This window comes from Peromyscus maniculatus, chromosome 1 (assembly GCF_049852395.1).
Source record: "Peromyscus maniculatus bairdii isolate BWxNUB_F1_BW_parent chromosome 1, HU_Pman_BW_mat_3.1, whole genome shotgun sequence".
Classification (NCBI taxonomy): Eukaryota; Metazoa; Chordata; class Mammalia; order Rodentia; family Cricetidae; genus Peromyscus; species Peromyscus maniculatus.
In genome coordinates this window covers 190902930-190922626 of record NC_134852.1, presented here as the reverse complement: position 1 = coordinate 190922626, position 19697 = coordinate 190902930, and the positions used below count along the sequence as shown (strand labels likewise).

The window sequence follows — 19697 nt, the reverse complement described above, 5'->3', positions numbered from 1 at the left end:
AATAATTCAAGGAGTGGCATGGCAGATGAGAGTTAGAAAATTGATACTAATATAGGAGGTAATATGAATCATTGCCTTCCACCACATACAATATCAAATATTCCAATGGGTTAGAGGATTGGATGTGAAAAGCAATGTGTTAAGCTTCTTACAGAAAAAGTGTTTATCTTAGAATGCATTTTAATTATTGTGTTATTTCATAAGTAAGTTACATTGCTACACACCAAATAAAGCATGGCTTTAAAGGAAGATATCACTGGTAACAACCCTCCGAGCTTCAGAACTTGCTCTCTACAGTCAGTCTATATGCTTGAATGGCAGCCATTCAATGTACAGCAAGCTACAGTTATGTAGTCCCAAAGCACAGATTCTCCCCCATGTTTCAACACATCAGGATGGCAGTTTTCTTGGTTATAGACACTGCTGTGAAGGTGACACACAGAAATGATTGTGTTTAGCCTTAGAGCTTCCAAGCAATGGACTAAGAGTTGTGTTTTCATCCACTTCTAGTATGGATAGGAATGAAAATAAATTTTCAGGTTAGTTACTGTTGGTTCAAAGTCACACATGGGCAGTAGCTATTATTTGGGATTTCCATTTACTTCCTACAGTTGTATTTTCAAACTCAATGGGGAGTTTGAGATGGAGGAGATGTACTCGATGGGGTGGTATTAGACAGTTCTCGTTTTCTTTTTCTCTGTCAGTATTACCACAAGATATAACAAATTCTGTTTGGAGCTGATGTAGTGATTAGGTAATACTATGGTATACAAGTTGGGATTTTACATGTGTGCAAATAATTTTAAAAATTATTCTGATATTGTTATGGATTTTATTCTTGATTCAATGTGAAAAATCATCCTTAACATGTTCACACTAACACGTTGTCAGCTTGAGTTTGGTGAGAATTTACATGAGTGCCTACAGATCAGTTCTCTAAAGATATTTTTTTCAAGTAGTCTTATTTTATAAATATAGGGTGTAATTTAGACAGGATTCCCATAGCTGAGTGGCAATAATTTTGTTAGCTAGTAATAAGCTGTGTAAATATGCTCATATGTTTCTGTCATTAAGATGTGTATGGTTCCCATGTAGCATGGTGTTTCTGAGGCAGCATATGCTATCGAGCAGCATAAACACTCAGCTGCCATATGCACATCGCCTCCCAGCTTGCTTGCTGAATTCTCAAACGCATCTCTCTGAACTTGGGGCCCCACTGTGATTCACATTTGCCTCACTTTGTTTGTTGTAGTTGTGGTTTTTGTTTTTGTCTTTTGCTCATAAAGCAAATTGTGATGAGTTTGAGTATAGACATTAAGAATCATAGCAAAATAAATTTTACAAAAAAGAAAAGACTATTTTTCTTGATCTCAGCATTCCTTAGCTGCCTGAAGTTCTTTGTAAAGGGTAAGAGCACACTAATTGGTTATCCAATACCAAACAGTCAGCCCTGAAAACATACATACAAGTGACATTATACAAACGGACAAGGCTGCATTTACATGTTTAGGAACACATATGTATCTGCGTATATGTATATTAATGAAAAGAGAGGCCATAAACTCGAAAGAGAGCAAGGAAGGGTATATGGGAGGGTTTGGAAGGAAGAAAGGGAAAGGGGAAATGATATAATCATAATCTCAAAAAAGTAAAAGATAAAATAGAAAAAACACAACTAAAACTGAGAAAATATTAGTAATCTGTGCAGACAAAAACAGACAATACTAGGAATGTATATTATTTAAACCACAAAAAATCAGTAAGAAACATAGCACCAACAGAAAATGGGCCAAATAGTTGAGGCATTTCACCCAAAAAAGAACACACATAGCCAATGAAAACATGAAGACATGGTGATGCTGATCAAATCAACCATAGAGAAATACTTCTCAAAGTGTTTGACAAAATAACGGTTTGGAAAGCATCACGTGTCAGAGAGGTTATTGGCCATCTCTTTGCTCCACTGCTGGAGAGGACAAGGGTAAGTGGTACAACAATGTTAGAGAACAGGTCACTGACAGCTCCCAGGACCCCATTACCCCATGTCTCAGCAAGCTCAATGCTCTGGAAAGAGAATTTGGGGGCCTACATAACAAGCAATATATTTTAAAATGTTCGTGGAAGAAGGGCTTACATCTATAAAAATATCTAAATATTCATCAGCTAGAAATTACATGAGGAAACGGATATATTCACACAAACAAATGACTACAGCAGTATAGAGCAGTGTACATCAAATAGAAATATAACGTGCTTTAAAAAAGTCCTAAAAGATGGCATGCACTCTGTCCTTATATAAAGTTAAAAGCAACTGAAATAAAATATCTATAGTTTTGGGGATTGAAATAAAATAAGAAATGAAGCCCTTTGAAGCATTACTTCAGCGGCGTGCATTACAAATATATTGTTCCCAACAGTACCAGTGGACAAAACTCCTTCATTAAGACAGTAAGGAAATAAGAGAAGCAAGCCTCACACAGTGGTACCTGGGATGGGAGAGGCAGGCCGATGTTTGCGTGGTCGGGAGGCGGGACCCATATGTCTAGATGCGGACTTGCCGAGGGTCCAGCTTTGCTTAGGGCAGTAAGCTTATGGGAGTTTGCTTATGTCATTAGTGAAAATCACCAACTACATAAACAGTGGAGCTGCCTGCTGCCTCACATCAACAGAACTTGTAAACAACTTTTTGCAAGTGCAGAAGTGGAGTTTTATAATAGGTGCTCAAAAACAAAACAGGAAAATTCCTGTTCTATTGGCAGTAATTGCATCACTTAAATTTTACGTGAGGTAGTAAAAAGTGGAGGAGGGAAAGAAATGGCTGATATGGAATGGCAAAGGGCCTCTGAAATCAGAATGAGCCACATGGACTTGCTCCCACCAAGAGGCTTTTCTCGTGCTTGGGACACTCTGGCTTCTCATGGTGGAGGAGAAACAATTCTGGCTTCAGATAAGAGCTGGTACCCCATCTTCTCCAGAAAGCTTTCTCAGACCATACCAGTTCTCTCAAGGCTCTTATAGTGATTAGAGACTATCTGCCACAATTTATGTTACTCCCTCAGGGAACCCCCTAGAGAAAATGGTTTACTGGGAAGTGACCCAGTCTTGTGGTTCAAACTGAGCTCAAGAACCAGAGGAAAGCATTCACACCATGCCAGGTATTACAATAGATGCTTAAAAATTTAAAAACACTTTTGTAAACAGATGTTAACATTTAACATATAAAAATCTATTTCCTTCCAACAACCTTACAAGAGAGTTAAATGATGATCCCCACTTAGAAGTAAACTGAGATAGAGAGATTAAGAAATCTGCACTAGATCACAGAGCTGTTAAGGGCCAGGTCAGAATTTGAACCTAAGCATATTGGCTTCCAAGTTTATAGTCTTAAACACTATGCAACTTCAAGCTCTAAATAACATCACTTCAGCTGCACACACTCTGGTTTTTGGTATTTTTATCCAGAATAGGCAGCTGGCTTGAGATCAAACAGGGTACCAGTCCTGGCTCCCAAAATGATTCTTGACCAGACCTGGACAGGACTATTTTGTCTTGCTCTCAGCCTCAGTTTCCTTCCCTACAAGATGAAAGGTTAAACTCAATGGTCTCAAGGGCCCTTCTGGTGCTGTCTCATGAGCCTGGGCTCCTGGCTCCATTCTTTGCAGCCCAGACAATCCTAGCTCTTCCTGGGCCAGGTCGAGCCCCTCCCACTGGGCTGTGTCTCACATTTGGCTCTGCTTCTCATAAATAAGAGAAAAAGAACAGGGGAAATAACCTCTTGAGAGGTTGGGAGGGATCCCTTCGGCTGTTTTACATGCTTTGTAGAACTGCAGTCATCAGCCAGAGAGCAGTAACTGCCAAGGGAAGGATGGAAAGAGACTAGACTAGAGGAGAAATGAACTCACAAAACCCAGCTACACTCAGATTAAAGGACATCTCCAAGGACTTAAAGCACTGACCACGTTACTGCAAGGAGATGAGCCAGCCCTGCAAAGCACAGAAGGCAGGAGCTGAGGCCGGGGTTGGTTAACCAGTGCCTGCCTACCAGGCACAAAGCCTTGGGTTTGATCCCCAGCACCACATACAGGAAGGTGTGGTAGCCTCTGCCTATGGTTGCATCACTGGGGAAGTAGAGGCGGGAAGATAAGAAGTTCAAGGTCATCCTTAGCTACAAAGCAAATTCTAGGCCAGTCTGTGATACATACAAGCCTATTACAAAAATACTCAAAACAAACACCCCCCCGCAAAAAAAAAATCTCACGAAGGTAGGATATGCTGTAAAAGCCAGAATGAACCAGAAAAAGCAGGACAGATCTGACTAACGATGCGCCAACCAAGGCTACCGATGCTCTGGAAAAGAAGGGAAGAAACGGGAGAGAGCCACCGCCACCACAGCAGCCCACAGTGAACTCTTCCCTGGCTGATGCTGTGAATGGGAATCTATGTAGCCCAGGAGTCCTAAAGTTGTGAGGTTCAGAATTTGCTGACACAAACAGAGCATCTACTATGTGACAGATGGCATTAAAAATCATAATCTCAAGCCAAGCGGTGGTGGAGCACGCCTTTAATCCCAGCACTCGGGAGGCAGAGCCAGGCGGATCACTGTGAGTTCGAGGCCAGCCTAGGCTACCAAGTGAGCTCCAGGAAAGGTGCAAAACTACGCAGAGAAACCCTGTCTTGAAAAACCAAAAAAAAAAAAAAAATATATATATATATATATATATATATATATATATATATATATATATATATATATATATATATAATAATCTCATCCTACTTCTAGAGCTGAGGAGACAGTATATGGAGACCCAGATTCTAATTCTGGGTTTCTCTGGGACTGGTGATGTAAACTCTGTCAAGTCTCTTCACCTGACCGGCGCCCTATCCACCCGTAAAATGAGCAGTTGGAATAAAGAACAAAATTGTGTCATTTACGGGAAAATGCAAGCAACTGGACCTCATCATGTTAAACGAAACAGGCCCGCCTGACAAAGACACATTCCATATGTTTTCTCTCATGTTAAATTTCAGGGGAGACATTGTATATAACTTAAAAATTAATAAAAACAAGTTAATGAAAAATTAAAACAGCAAAACTTAGGGAGCGTGAGGGATAGGTAAGTAAAAAGGAGACAGTGAAAGAGAAGGAGAGAGGGGACAAGAAAGGGCAATGAGTGAACTCAGTGAAGGAAGAGTTCTTGTGTTATAGAACTATAATGAAACACATCACTTTGGGCATTAAATATACAGTAATAAAAAATGAAAATAAAATGAGGAGTTGATTAAGTTTATGGAAGATGGCCTTCAGCTAAAAAAAATTCTATAGGTTGTAGTTATTAAACACTTGTTTTATATTTACCTAGAAAAGCAGGTGCTGGGCCAATTGGATTTCTTTCTATTTTGGGCCACTGCCTCTCAATGGAATCCACTGTGCTGAGCACGGAAGAGTTGAAACCAGGAGAAATGCAGCTGTAGCCTTTGGCTTTGGCAGCTTTTCTAAGTCTGTTCCAGGTGGTGCTACCCAGCATGACCATGTATGGTGAGACGTATTGTGCCCTGTGCAGAGGTACCCAGCCAAGGGAGGTCAGGGAAGTGGGGCTAAATTCCAAAGTGTCCCTAGTCCAAGCCAAGGGTGTATTATTGGGTTGGAGCTGTCTTTGGACTGTCCATCAAAGAAAATTAATAGGCAAGACTGGGAAGCTATGGCCAGGCTTGTATTGAAGTTCACGTTGTATACAGAGCTTACCATTTAACCTTTGCTCAGAACACCTTCACAGCTCCCCATTTCACCTCCAACCAATCGGTAAGATACCCCAACACAACCAACCCCATCCTTTAAAGAGATGATCTGACCAAGCCATCGTTACCCTGGATGACGGAATAGCCTGTTTACAAAATCTCACCCCAACCCAAGAGGATGAAGATGTTTTGCTTACTGATAGCCTAAACAGAAACCTCTGATGGTGATCCTGAAGAACAAGACACCCCCGAGTTAGTAGAACATCCCTTCATAGATATACTCTAGCCATTTCATTATTTTCACCTTTCCTAAACATGGTAACTGCTAAATGGATTTGGCAGAACCACAAACACAGAAAACTGCTGACATCTTCACAGCACAGTTGTCCTGACACCAATACTCAGCTTAGGGTAGCTGGTTTTTTGTTTGTTTGTTTGTTTGTTTGTTTAACAGCATCTTACTCTGTAATTCAGAACTGGAAATCTTCTGGTCTCAGCCTCCCAAGAACTGGAAACAGAGGCATGACCCACCAGTCCAGGCTATACCTGATGTTTCTAATGAGTTATACTTACAATGATTTACTCATCTCCACCCCGCTTCGTGTTATTAGGAGCTACTGAAACTACTTCTTCTGGATTTCCTAGGTCATTCTTAATTTCAAGTATTCTTTTTTCTTTCCTCTGAATAAGAAGTTCCTTTTATTTTTTTTAATTTGGAAAATATAGTCTCCATAATAATGGCATTTGCTTCACAAAAATATCAGCTACACCACCATCATGGTGCCCATGTTGGGTGTTTGGCCATTAAAAGGAGAACTAGCTGGTGACCCCACCCAGGGCCTAAAACCCAAGTCTCACTAAAGAGAAAAATAATGCATTTTCTATTAAACAATTTAGAACTCAGATGAACTTTTCCCTTGCTCTTGAGGAGAAATTTTCAAGGCTAAGGAGTTCCTAGTTGATGGAAGGGTTCACAATTTGGAAAATCTGAAGCCACGGGGCTTTCCAGCTGCCAAACTCCTACACGCTGGCTCTCGAGGCACGTTACACTCACTATTAAAGTGTCACCATTTATAATTTGGTGCTAAATCTCTCTAAAGCTAAGCTACTCAGCAAGGTCTGCTTACCAAGTGATTCCTTATTAAAATACAGGGGTGAGACCAAGCAGGCGTTGATGATACAGGTTCTCTAATCTCAAGCTGGAATTGAAACTGTTCATTCAGACCAGCGCCATGAAAAGAGAACCTCTTCATAGGCCTTGGGAGCAAGATTGACTCCACACTCCTAACACGAAAGGCAAGCCAGCTGTGACAGGGTTGACTTTATGCCTTTGCAGACGTTTTGTGTGCCCATCCTCTATGTACCACCCTCTGCATGAAATGAGTGGAGGAGAGTCACCCTTGCAGGGAGACTTTTCTAATGCTTGCCAGCTGCCTGAGTACACAGCCAACTCCAGCCTTTCTCTTGCCTCACGACCTTGTAAATGACGGCGGTGACAAGCTCATCGGAAAGGCATGACTTTGCAAAGAGAAGCGACCCAGTCATGTTCCTGTGCCCGGGCCAGTTGGTCAGAACTCTTCGAGATCCTGGAAAACTTTCAAATGGCAAAGTTCTCAATTAAGTTCCCAACATTCATGGGTATTTCAGCGTGACCATGAAGAAGCTATGGATTCGGACTTAGATGTGTGTGCAGTTTGCTTTGGACATTGTTCCTGCTCACTTACTTATAAAATGTGGTAAATGTACTTTACTTCTAAATTACAGCAATCCAGAAAGAAAAAAAAAAAAAATCAAGCCCTGGGCTTGGTTTCCTCCCCTTGCTGGCTGAGTCATAAAAAGAAATCCCAGCCGTTTCAATAGCCAACACGCCCCTCACATTAAGAATTGGTATTGTTCCCCAGTCTGCCATCTCATCCAAGGGTCACACCCAGCTCACAGTTAAGGAAAGATCTCCTGGTCTTGTCTAGCTCAGCATTTGCACATTTAATAAGGGAGCAGAGCCCCTGCCAAGTTAGAGGGGTGAGTTGCATCAGAACTTTCTAGAGGAACTTCTGAGGAGAGGCTGTGGACTTGAACTTCAGAGGCAGTCAGACCTGGGACGGAGTCACTTCTTGTTCTGAGTATTCAGTGAGGATGCTGATAATCTCTCTGCCCTGTAGACAATCATTATGACAGTGAAAAAGATAGCTCCCCCCGACACACACACACACACACACACACACACACACAGAGAGAGAGAGAGAGAGAGAGAGAGAGAGAGAGAGAGAGAGAGAGAGAGAGAGAGAGATATTACCATCATCCAGCAAATGTTTGCCTTTGCCTGCTTGGTTTTTTGTTGTTGTTGTTGTTGTTGTTGTTTGTTTTGTTTTGTTTTTTTTTGGTGTTTGGGTTTCTTTTAGACAGGGTCTCGATATGTAGCCCAGGCCTCAAACTCTCCGGAAAGTGGTAAGATCCCAGACTTATTTCACCACATCTGGAATGTTTGCTTTTTACTGCATATGTGTACTTGGAGACTTGGCCCATGTTAAACACATGGACTTCACCAGTTGTCAGGGAGGGACAAGACTCACTTCAGTCAATGCTCAAGGTGATGCTGGAGAGAGAAGTAGAATATTCTCTCTACCCCAAACTCAGGGTTGGGACTTAAGTGAGACGCCATAGGCTGATGGGCTTCTAGAGTCAGGAGCCAAGTGTAACTTATGATATGTTAAATTACACATGCAAATTGTATTCAGGGTTTCTGACACCCAGAAGTCAATGCACATATGGCTGTCTTCACTTGTTATACTCAATGTAAACAAAATCTCAGGCCCTTCCTTAAAGGAAGAGACTTCCTTAAAGGGCACTCAGCAGCTAATGGCAGAAGTGGAACTGGTCTTGAGTCTTTTCAGGAGAGGCTATTGTCAAGAGTAACCGGGTCAGACAGTCTAAGAAATTGGCCAAACACCTAACAAACTCCAAGAATGGTCTCCCACCGTAAAATCACAGTGTGCTGTCCCTTGCCCTCAAATCAGGATTTCTTCTGGTCCATGCAGAAACTGCCCTGTACGGGCAGTGTGTGTGTGTGTGTGTGTGTGTGTGTGTGTGTGTGTGTGTGTGTGTGTGTACGTGTGTGTCTGTCTGTGTCTGTCTGTCTGTCTGAAGGGCGGAAACAGAACTTTAGAAGGAGGATCCACTTCTCTGTCTCCACCTCTGGAAAGCCTCCCGGGTTTTTACAGCCAGTTGAGAAAAGCAGCCAGAGACAAAGAGATGAACATGACCCTTCTTTGTCTCTCTGGCCAAGTCTGGAGAGGTGAGAGCATGATGTCTGGGTTCATGGGCCTGAAAAAGATGCCTTTGAACTTCAGTGGAAAAATCCCAACTCTGCTCTAGGCAGAGCACAAAATGAGCTGCTTTGCCGGCTTTGTCAAGAGGAGGCTGGTTAACAAGCCTGTAGCCGGCCCGGGGAGGAGACAGAGAGAGCAGGAGCGGCAGAAACTGTGTCTCTCCATTTGTAATTCACAGAGACAGTCAAGAGCACTGACTATGAGAGAAACTCTAGGCCAGGGTGCAGGGTGGGGCTGGGGCTGGCTCAGCAGACCCCTGAGAGGACGTGACACAAAACTCAGACCCCAAGGAGTTGGCCAGGTGTAGGAGTCTCTTCGCCAGAAAAGACAAATTTCTGCTGTAAAAGGCCACAGAACAAAGGCTGCTTTTGCCTTTGCAGCAGCACCCCAGCTCCCCTGTTCCGATGTGAAAGCAGCTGTAGACAATGTGGAAAGGAATGGGGTGGCTGCATTCCAAAAACCTTTATTAAAACCTTTACGGCATCCACACTTGAGTCTCATAGAATTTTCACTTGCTGGGAAATAGTCTTCTTGAGGTTTTTTTTTTTCAACCTTTAAAAAATGCAAGAGCCACTCCTATGAGTGTGTGTTTTAAGACTATCCTTGCCAAGGCTTATGGGACCCTGTGGAGACCAATCTTGAACAAAGAAGATGATATACGCATCTAAGCCACAGGCTTTCTTAAACCCTTGTTGTGGCCAGGGCTGGGACCAAAGTGAGACACTTGAGCTGCCCAGCATTCAGAATTTAAGGAGGCAGTCGCTGGTGAGTATAAGGTTGCCACCTGGGAGACCTGAGAGCATAGTGCCTCCTTAAATTTTGCACCCTGGACACCTTACTTGGCTCACCACAGTTCTAGGTTGGCTGGCACCTGTACTGTATCATGAAGCAGCAACCTCCACCTGAGCCGCTGTGATGCCCTTCTGGTGGTGTGCCCATTGGCACGCTGAAACTATGATTCCCAACCATTCCTCTGGGAAGCACAATTTGTTTAACAAGAAAAATGATCTGTGTAATAAAAAGCTGAGGGCGACTATGGAGAAGAGAATGAAACGTTGTATAAATTGGACTTAAGGATAGTCTAGGGGGCAGGTAAGATTATGGGAAATCACTCATAATTAAATCTGTTACTTGCAGAGTGACGTGAGAAAGATCAGGAAAGAGAAGAAATAAACTGATGTCCAAAGGAAATACTTAAGTTTCACTGGATAGATACTAAAGCTGTAAACCATCTCGGCCACTTTCTCAACCTTCATTCATTACATCTATACACTTATCAAATATATATAGTAAATCATATAGCTGATCATGGACTTATATCCACAAGATATAAAGAACTCATAATGAAAGAGAACTCAGCTTTAAAATGGGCAAAGAAGCCGGGGTGGTTCAGTGGTTGAGTACTTGCCTAGCACCAGCAAAGCTCTGGGTTGAGTCCCAGGATTTGTCTACACATTTCTCCAGAGAAACACAAAAAGCCAGCAAGCACATGAGAAAAAGCTCAGAGCCATTAGCTATTGGGGAAATGCAAATAAAAGTTATAATGAAATTATTACTTCACATCCAAGTAGGATGGCTATAAACAAAGACAGAGACAACAACAAACACTGCTCGGGATGTGGAGACCCTGGTGCCTTGTGCATTGCTGTGGGGATGAGGCAGATGTTTGGAGAAGCTGTCTGGTGACTCCTGGGAAGATCAAATGGAGAGGTCTAGGCCCCAGCCATCACGCCTAGGTGTATACTGACAAGAATAGGAAACGTGTGTTCTCACAAAGGCCCGCGTTTGAACATCCACAGGGCTGGGATACAGTTCAGTGGCAGAGCATCTGCCTGGCAAGTAAAAGGCCCTGAGTTTAATCCCTAGCCCTTCAAAGAAAAACCAGGTTCACAGAAACACCACTCATAATAGCCTTAGAGTGAAAAAGCCTGATGAATGGCTAAACACAACACAATGGAATCTAATTACACAATAAAAATCATGGAGCACTAATACATGCTATAGTGTCGATTGGCCTGAAAATGCTAAAGCTGAGTGAATTAAGCCATTCCCAAAATATCATATACCCTGTAGGTCCAAGTGTATGAAAATCCACAGCAGTGTATTCTATAGAGACAGAAAGAAAGAATGGTGGACGAAAAGGGTTAAAGAGGAGGCTGGGGTGGGGGTGACACTGAAGGGCACAGAGTTTCTTTTACAGTGTTCCAGACTGCGGTGAAGACTGCACTTATCTTTGAGTACAAATGGGTAAACTGCTGTGGAACGTTCTATATGTTAAATGTGCTGCTCTGATTGGTTAATAAATAAAACACTGATTGGCCAGTAGCCAGGCAGGAAGTATAGGTGGGACAAGCAGAGAAGAGAATTCTGGGAACAGGAAGGCTGAGGCGGAGAGCCGCTGCCAGCTGCTGCCATGAAAAGTGAGATGTAAGGTACCGGTGATGTCTCTCCCCCCTCAAACCTTCAGAAAGCTCAGCAGAAAACCTCCCCAGCCACGAGCCATGTGACAACTAATAGACTAATAGATATGGGTTAATTTAAGATATAAGAATTAGATAAGAAGCCTGCTGCAGCCATACAGTTTGTAAATAATATAAGCGTCTATGTGTTTATTTTATAAGTGGGCTGTCGGACTGCCGGGGTTTGGTAGGACCCAGAGAGAAAACTCCAGCTACAGTAAACTATATCTAAAAAGAGATATTCAAAAAGAGAAGACATCTGAGCACCCCTTCCCTCAAACAAGGAGATATGGTTTGTGCTTCAAAGGAGAAAGGGCACTTCCCATCCCTGAGACACCTGCAGATCTTCATATTGCTGAAGGCTGGGGAGGTTTTCTGCTGAGCTTTCTGAAGGTTTGAGGGGAGGAGAGCCTTCATAAGGGAAGAGATTAGAGCTCAAAGCAGGGGCCAAGTGTAAGAGTTACGAGTCTGCACTCTTGAGCTCTCTATGCACGCAGCGCACCAAAAGGAGCATCACGTGGGTGTCTTGGGGCCTTTGAGGGCCAGAGCATGAGTCAGCACCCCCATCTGAGAAGAGTTTTTGAGAGAGGACCAAGCCACCAGTTAGTCTAGTCATGGAGGGCAGAGGATGGTCACACCTATCCTTGATGCTTCAAGGCCCTGAATGATGAATCACTTGATCACCAGAGTAGAAACCTCCCCATCACCCCAAGATGTCTATGAGCCCCACTGTCTACTGTCTGCATGTCCCCAGAGAGGGAAACTCTCACTGCTCATGACTATGGGCATCATTCCATGGGCATCCTGAGGTTCTGTCCTGTAAAATGCAGGGCAAGGATGAGACCAGGTCTTTACCTGATGGCATGTCCTTGCCCACTGTCTTTGATTATTTTCAGGCCACAGAAAAATGGCCATTGTAAAAGATAGGTCTCTGAAGTTGATATCTCCATTTATGCAGGAAAGGGGTGGGAAGAGTCCTAATGCTGATGTTGTCCCAAGGCTGTCACAGAGTAGTAGTAGCCAGAAATGCATATATCTCAAACCAGAGTTCAAGTGAAAGGTTTTCATTCCACCTCCCATCAGATCCTAAGCCAAAGAGCTAGGATAACTACAGAGACAGGAGAGATGGATTGACGCTATCCCAGGTCAGCCATTCAATCACGGTGGTGTGTAGTTCCATCATCCCAGGGCTGGTCTCAGACAGCTCATCACTGATGCACTGGATATAACTGCACTGTACAGAGCTGATGAAGCCCACTCTCTCTCTCTCACAGCAATCAGCAGGAAAGGGCAGCTTCTCCCAAATCCCATGTCATAAATGTTGCTGAGGCCCCAGTAAAGGAAGAAGCCACCAAGCAGCTCACCAGGCACTGGCTTCCAGCTTTAGTCTAAGCACCCAATGAAATTTTAATTATTTCAAGGTTCAAATTGTCACTGATCTCCAGGGCAACCAAATGCCAAAAGCAGAAAACAAAGCCTTGTTGCTGTTTCAAAGGTACCTCTTAGGCTGGACAGTGAGACTCAAAGGATTGGGTCATTTGTACGAGTTACAGCTTAGAACATGAATTTATTACCAGTGGGTCACATAGCAGAGGCATTAGCTTTCTGCTAAGGTTTGGTTCAGCTCCATTTGAAAGGGAAAATAGTTCTGTGGTAGAGTGCTTGCCTAGCAAGCATCGGGTTGTAGGTTCAATTTCCAGCATGCGCGCGCGCGCGCGCGCGCGCGCGCGCACGCACACACACACACACACACACACACACACACCTCTCTCTCTCTCTCTCTCTCTCTCTCTCTCTCTCTCTCTCTCTCTCCTATTTCAAGCACATTTATCTCAACACAGACACTACTGCTCAACTCATCATTGTCCCTTAATGATCTGAGCTTAGCAGTAAAGAGCCAGCATTTTAGAAAGAGGCAGAGCAGTCCCAGAAGCTTGCTGTGCTCATCTTTTTTTTATTTACAGTTTTTCTACTCAGATTTTTTTTAAAGTGAGTTATATTCCCATATAAAATCTTCTTAAATTATTTCTTGTTCTTTTTAAAATTCAACACGAATCTCCTCTGCTTTGCCGTATGTGTTCATGCAGAGTGAACCCTCTTAAGGGTCAAAGATGGGAAATCCTTGAAGTGCTAGCTGGCACAGGAGCTGGCGATGTTTCTGCCTTGGCCACCCAGTTCCCCTTCCACTGCTACTGAGTAGAGCTAGGTTACACAGGCAAGTTTATCAATACAAAAGCTGGCACTTTCTGCGCTCAGATCCACCTGTAAGATAACTCTAGGCTTTGAACTCCCCAAGATTCAGACAGGGAGACATTTTTTTAAAGGGATAAACACTCTCAGTTAAATCTTTACCCTGCAGACTTTAGCCATTTGCCAAAGACTCCACTTTGTTGAGCCAATAGATTTAGAACAGGAGGGAGTATGCATGGGACTGGATGGGGGATGTACTTTAATGTTTTACAAGGAGGAGGCTAACAATCTGGTTAGTCAGCAAGCATGAATCCTCATTAATGTCTTCATCCAAACCTATTCTCTCCACACAGCTGTGAAAATATAAATCCACTGAACTGTTCTAATCAACACACCCAGGGGGAAAAAGTAAAAATGTAATGCCAAAGAACTAAATAGATGAATAACACAAGCCTGCAATGCATTAGAAAGACTGGGGTGTCGTGTTATAGACTAAGATAATACAGTTGTTCTTTGGACCCCCATGGAAACTCAAAACTGCAGATATTCGAGTCCTTTATATAAAATTGTATAGTATTTGTGTGTTACCTGTTCATCCCTGCATACACTCTGAATTGTTGTGCTGTGTTGTGTGGGGAATGACGACAAGAAAAACCAGCTGTAGATGCTTCTAACAGGTGTGTGTGTGTGTGTGTGTGTGTGTGTGTGTGTGTGTGTGTGTGTATTCCTGAACCTAGGGCCTCACACATGCTATATCCTCAGACTTTTGTAATTTATTTTGACACAGAGTCTCACTCAGTGGCCTTGAACTTTCAATATCTTTGCCTCAGGCTCCCAAACAGTTGAGATTATAGGTCTATGCCACCAGGCCTGGCTAAATGTTGTGGCTAGGATGGAGGAAGTGGTTCCTGGGGTTTAAACCCAGGGCTTTATATGTGATAGGCAAGCACTCTACCACCAAATGACAGTTCTAGCAAATTTGTTCAGATACTTTCAATCTGCATCAAATGGAGTTCGTGAATGCAGAGCTTGTAGATAAGGAGGGTAAACTGAACATTAGAATTCATACTGGTGTAAACGTCCCTGCGAGGCCACCAAAGAGCATGGCAAGGTGGGAAGGAGTCCATCAACAAGCAGAAAATTCAAGGTCGGGAGGACAGGTGCACTCACTGCTGTCAGCACTGTATGAAGGATAGCATCTCACTGTAGAGGGGCCCACAATGGCGCCTTTATGCCTGGTTTACATGAAAGGTAATTAGGAGCAAAGAGATGGACCTGTCAATCACTTTTGGATCCCAAGCCATAATTTAAATTTGGGTTACCTCCAGAGTCTGTTTCCAACCATGTCATTGATCTTGTTTTCTATGCATCCGGCATTAGCTTGCATTATTCAGAGGGGGAAAAAGCATAGGGCTCTGTCCCTGCCCTTTGTAAGTTTACAACCTGACTGAGCAACCAGGCTCATGGAACAATCAGAAAACAGAATGCGAGTGAGCGTGGGAGTATCGTGCTTTCAGATGAAGGGAGTAATTCACAAGACCCGAGGCAAGTGAATATAATTCAGCTGTGCCAAATTGCTAAGTATTTCCGCCAGACACTAAACTAAAAAGCAAGATGTAGAGAAGGCCATAGTTTAGGACCGGTAACTTTCTGACACAGTGTGGCGTGTGTGTTGAAAAAAAGGTTCTCCTTTACAGAAGCCTCCCTATAAAGGACAGGACAGTGAGCCCATCCCAAGCTTTACCATAAGTGGCAACCAAAAAAAAAAAAAAAGAATGCCCACAGCCTCCAAAAGGCAGTTGAGACAAAGGGAAGAGCAGGTCCTGAGGCCCACTCTAATAGAGCTGTGGTGACCTCTCCTAGCCTCCAGAGACTGAGCACGGAGGAGACAGCTTGCCTCATCTCACAGCTCTTTTCTGCTGTAAACTAACCAGCCTGACAAGGGGAGGTGTTTAGAAGCCTACTGCTCAGCAGCTTCAGGGTGGAGGGAGCCGGAAGGAAGCGCAGTCACTCTACTAATCATCCTCAAACTCACACCCCACACAAGCCTCTTTCGGAGCTACGACAGCAATCCCTTTGTATTCATTTGCTATCCTGAAATTTCTAATGTGCTCTTAACTGTACATGATTTTAGAAATCGATATCCTTTCAAATGGGGTAGCATGCTGTCCCCAGCAGCAGCCTCCTGGTGGAGAGCTGAGGGGTGAGTCTTCAGCGTGCAGGGCAGGACAGGCCACTCTGTATTGAGTGTCTTGCTTTGACTCAGGTTTCATGTGGGATCCCGGGAAGAGATATAAAATGAACCTGAACTCTGACTGTGGTGAATGGACAACAAACATAGAAAACCTTCCCTTAGTCAGACAAGATCCCTAATGCCCCCAAGGGCCTCAGCACTATCTGGATTTATATGGCAGAACAAATACTTTCCATATGTATAGTTTAAAAAAAATAAGTAAGTAAAGGCAAAGCACTCAGTTTAAACTGCCAGCTGGTGGTTCCCCAGAACTCAAAATCTCCAAGAGAACTTCGGGGGGGGGGAGGATTGTTCACCATGTGTCCAAGTCTGAGACTCTGATTGAAAGGGTCTTGGTGGGATCTGAGCACTATAATATGGGTCCATGATTGTAATCAGCATAATACAGCCAAGTCTGAAATACCACAAACAATGGAGAGTGAGTGGGATGATCCCATCAGCAGACACGGAAATGAATGGGAGTATTTGGTTCATTTAAAAGTCTACTCCTGGGCAGGGCATAGTGGCACATGCCTTTAATCCCAGCACTTGGGAGGCAGAGGCAGGGGAATCTCTGTGAATCTGAGGCCAGCCTGGTCTACATAGCAAGTTCCACGATAGCCAGCCAGGACTACATACAGAGACCCTGTCTCAAAGAGAGAGAGAGAGAGAGAGAGAGAGAGAGAGAGAGAGAGACAGAGAGAGAGACAGAGAGAGAGAGACAGAGAGAGAGAGACAGAGAGAGAGAGACAGAGAGAGACAGAGAGGGAGAAAGGCTATTCCCAGTTTTCTTTCTGGTTGAAAAGAAACCACCACAGTGCAAACAGCCTGGATGACAGTTCTAGTGATGTCATTACTAGCTATGTGAGCTTGGACAGGTGTGGTGGTTTGAAGAAGAACAGCCCCCATAAGCTCACATATTTGAAATGGTTGGTAGAACTGTTTGGGAAGGATTAGGAGGTGTGGACTTGTTGGAGGAGGTGTGTCACTGGGGTTGGCTTCGAGGTTTCAAAAGCCTATGCCATTCCCAGTGTGCTCTCACTCAGCCTCATGTTTGTGGATCAAGATGCAAGCTCTTGGCTACTGCTCCAGAGCCATACCTGCTGCCCTGCCACCCCACTTCCCACCACAGTGGTCATGGACTCACCCTTTGTAACTTAAGCCCCAGTAAATTCTTTCTTCTATAAGTTGCCTTCGTCATGGTGTCTCATCACAGCAATAAAGAAGTAACCAACACCAAGTTACTTTTTCTTAGTTTTCTTAGCAACACATTGGGGCTGATGATCACATCAGCATCACAGGCTGACATCAGTCCATGGAAAGTAGTCCCAGATCTAGCATGTGTTAAATGCTTGATAAATATCATCTTTTTTTAAATATATCCCAACCGTAGCCTCTACTCCCTCTTCTTTCACTCCCTCACTCCCCACTTCTCCCCTCTTCCCCTCCCAATCCAACCCTCCTCCATAATCATTCAGAAATGGGCAGGCCCCCATGGGCACCAGCAAAGCATGGCATATCAAGCTGCCATAAGACCAAGCACCTCCCCCTGTATTCCAGCTGGGTAAGGCCATCCAGCATGAGGAATAGGTTCCCAAGAGCCAGTCAAAGCCCTGGGGGCAGCCCCCGCTCCTATAGCCAGAAGTCCCACACATGGATCAAACTACACAACTGTCACATATACGCAGAGGGCCTAGGTTGGTCCTATGCAGGCTCCCTGGTTCTTGGTTCAGACTCTGTGAGTTCCTATGAGTCAGGCTAGTGGTTTCTGTGGGTTTTCTTGCAATGTCCCTGATCATCACCTGTTTCCTACAACCCCTCCTCCCTCTCCTCAGCAGGACTCCCTGAGCATAGTCCAGTGTTTGGCTGTGGGTCTCTGAATCTGCCTCCATCATTCACTGGGTGGAGGCTCTCCAAAGACACCTGGGGTAGTCACCAATCCAATCACAGGGGATGGCCAGTTCAGGCTAAGTATCCACTGTTGCCAGCAGTCTTAGCTGGGCCATCCTTGTAGACGTGTGGGAGTTTCCCTTGCATCAGGCTTCTACCCAGCTCCATAAAGCCCCCCTTTCCAGTCATCTCTCTCAGCACTGTCCTCCTCAGCCCACCCTGCAACCAGATCCCTCAAGTTCCCATGCCCACCTGGCCACAGTCCAACTAGGAGATCTCCTCTATTTCCCCTTCCCAGAGAAATCCATGTGCCCCTCCTTGGACAATGTCAGCCTTCTTGATCAATGATGATAACCAAGGTAAAAATGCACCAGTTGCATTTCAATAAAAAGAATGTTTATCTAGTGTTGGAGAATATCATTTTAAGGTGTGTTACTTTTGTTTACATTGCATTTGTTTAACTCTGTGAAGCTGTGTTACTGTGCCTGTGTAAAACACCTGATGGCCTAATAAAGATCTGAACAGCCAATAGCAAGGCAGGAGAAAGGATACGAGGGGCTGGCAGGCAGAGAGAATATATAGAAGGATAAATCTGGGAGGAGAGATCTAGGAGCAAGTGTAGTGGGTAGCCATCCCAGCTTGGTTCTGGAAGTTCCAACCCCCATTGAGACTCTGGCAACTGTCACGCCTACGAGGCGGGGCGAGGGGAGGCGCCTGGGGACCGGAGAGCTGGATGGGCCAGCGCTCGCTCTGGGCGCTCTCTTGGTGCCGGAACGCTGACCGGTGCAGATTGACTGTGCAGAGCTCCGGAGAACACCGCTAGACTGCATTACACCTTCCCCAGACCCTGCGACCTACCCAATACTTAATTTGTGAGTTACGCCATTTAATAAATATCCTTTTAACTACGTGGAGTGGCCAAAATAATTTCTCCAATAAGCAAGAGAAGGAGGAGGGCCAGCCAACCAGCCACACAGCATGCCACAGAGTAAGAGTAAGATTTACAGAAATAGGAGACCTAGAAAAGCCCAGACGCAAAAGCTAGACAGGATAATTTAAGTTAAGAAAGGCCGGCAAGAAACAAGCCAAGCTAATGCCAGCCATTCATAATTAAGAATAAGCCTCCAAGTGTATGTGATTTATTTGGGAGCTGGGTGGCGGGCCCACCAAAAGAGCAAAACAAGCAACAACAATCTAGGACCAGCTTAATAAAAAGAAGTGTGAAGAACTGAAATGTGGAAAGTTCTAGAAACAATTTCCCATAGAGAATGGCTGAAGGAAGTAGGAATGGTTAGCAAGGATAAGAATAAGTGATGGGGAGGGCATGGTGGTGCAATCCTGTAATCCCAGCACTTGGTAGAAACAGGAAGATCAGGAGTTCAAGGCCAGCCTTGTCTATATATTAAGTTCAAGACCAGTCTGGACTACATGAGACTCTATCACAAGAAAGAGAAGAAGAAAAAGAAGCAAGAAAAAGGTGAAGCACATGGTTCTGTCTTCAGCAGTACAGACTGGGCCCAGAGCAAGTTGTCTGGTTGTATGTGGTAAAAGAGAGAAAAATCTAGATTCCTAGAGGACCTGGAAACTTAGATAAGAATAAAAAAATAATGTTCTCAGTAACCTTATGTGGAAATTTAGCATTTCCTTAATTATGAACATCTACAACAAGCCTAGACAGAATTAGAAGTAACTGATCTTGCCACCGATAAAAACAACACCTTTTCACATCATAGCATGGTTGTGGTGGATACCTTATACTATTATAGCTATTTAAGGTGACCAGTTGTCTCCATTGGCCCAGATTAAAGCGATTTCCTAGAACATGAGGCTTACAATGTTGGAATTAAGGAAGTCCCAAGC

At 44.0% G+C, this 19697-nt stretch overlaps 1 protein-coding gene across 3 annotated transcripts in view; it reads right to left on the bottom strand.

Moving 5' to 3' along the window:
- Plce1 (phospholipase C epsilon 1) overlaps positions 1-19697 on the bottom strand; it is a 302775-nt gene that overhangs the window by 240532 nt on the left and 42546 nt on the right. The gene's annotated exons all lie outside the window — the stretch shown is intronic.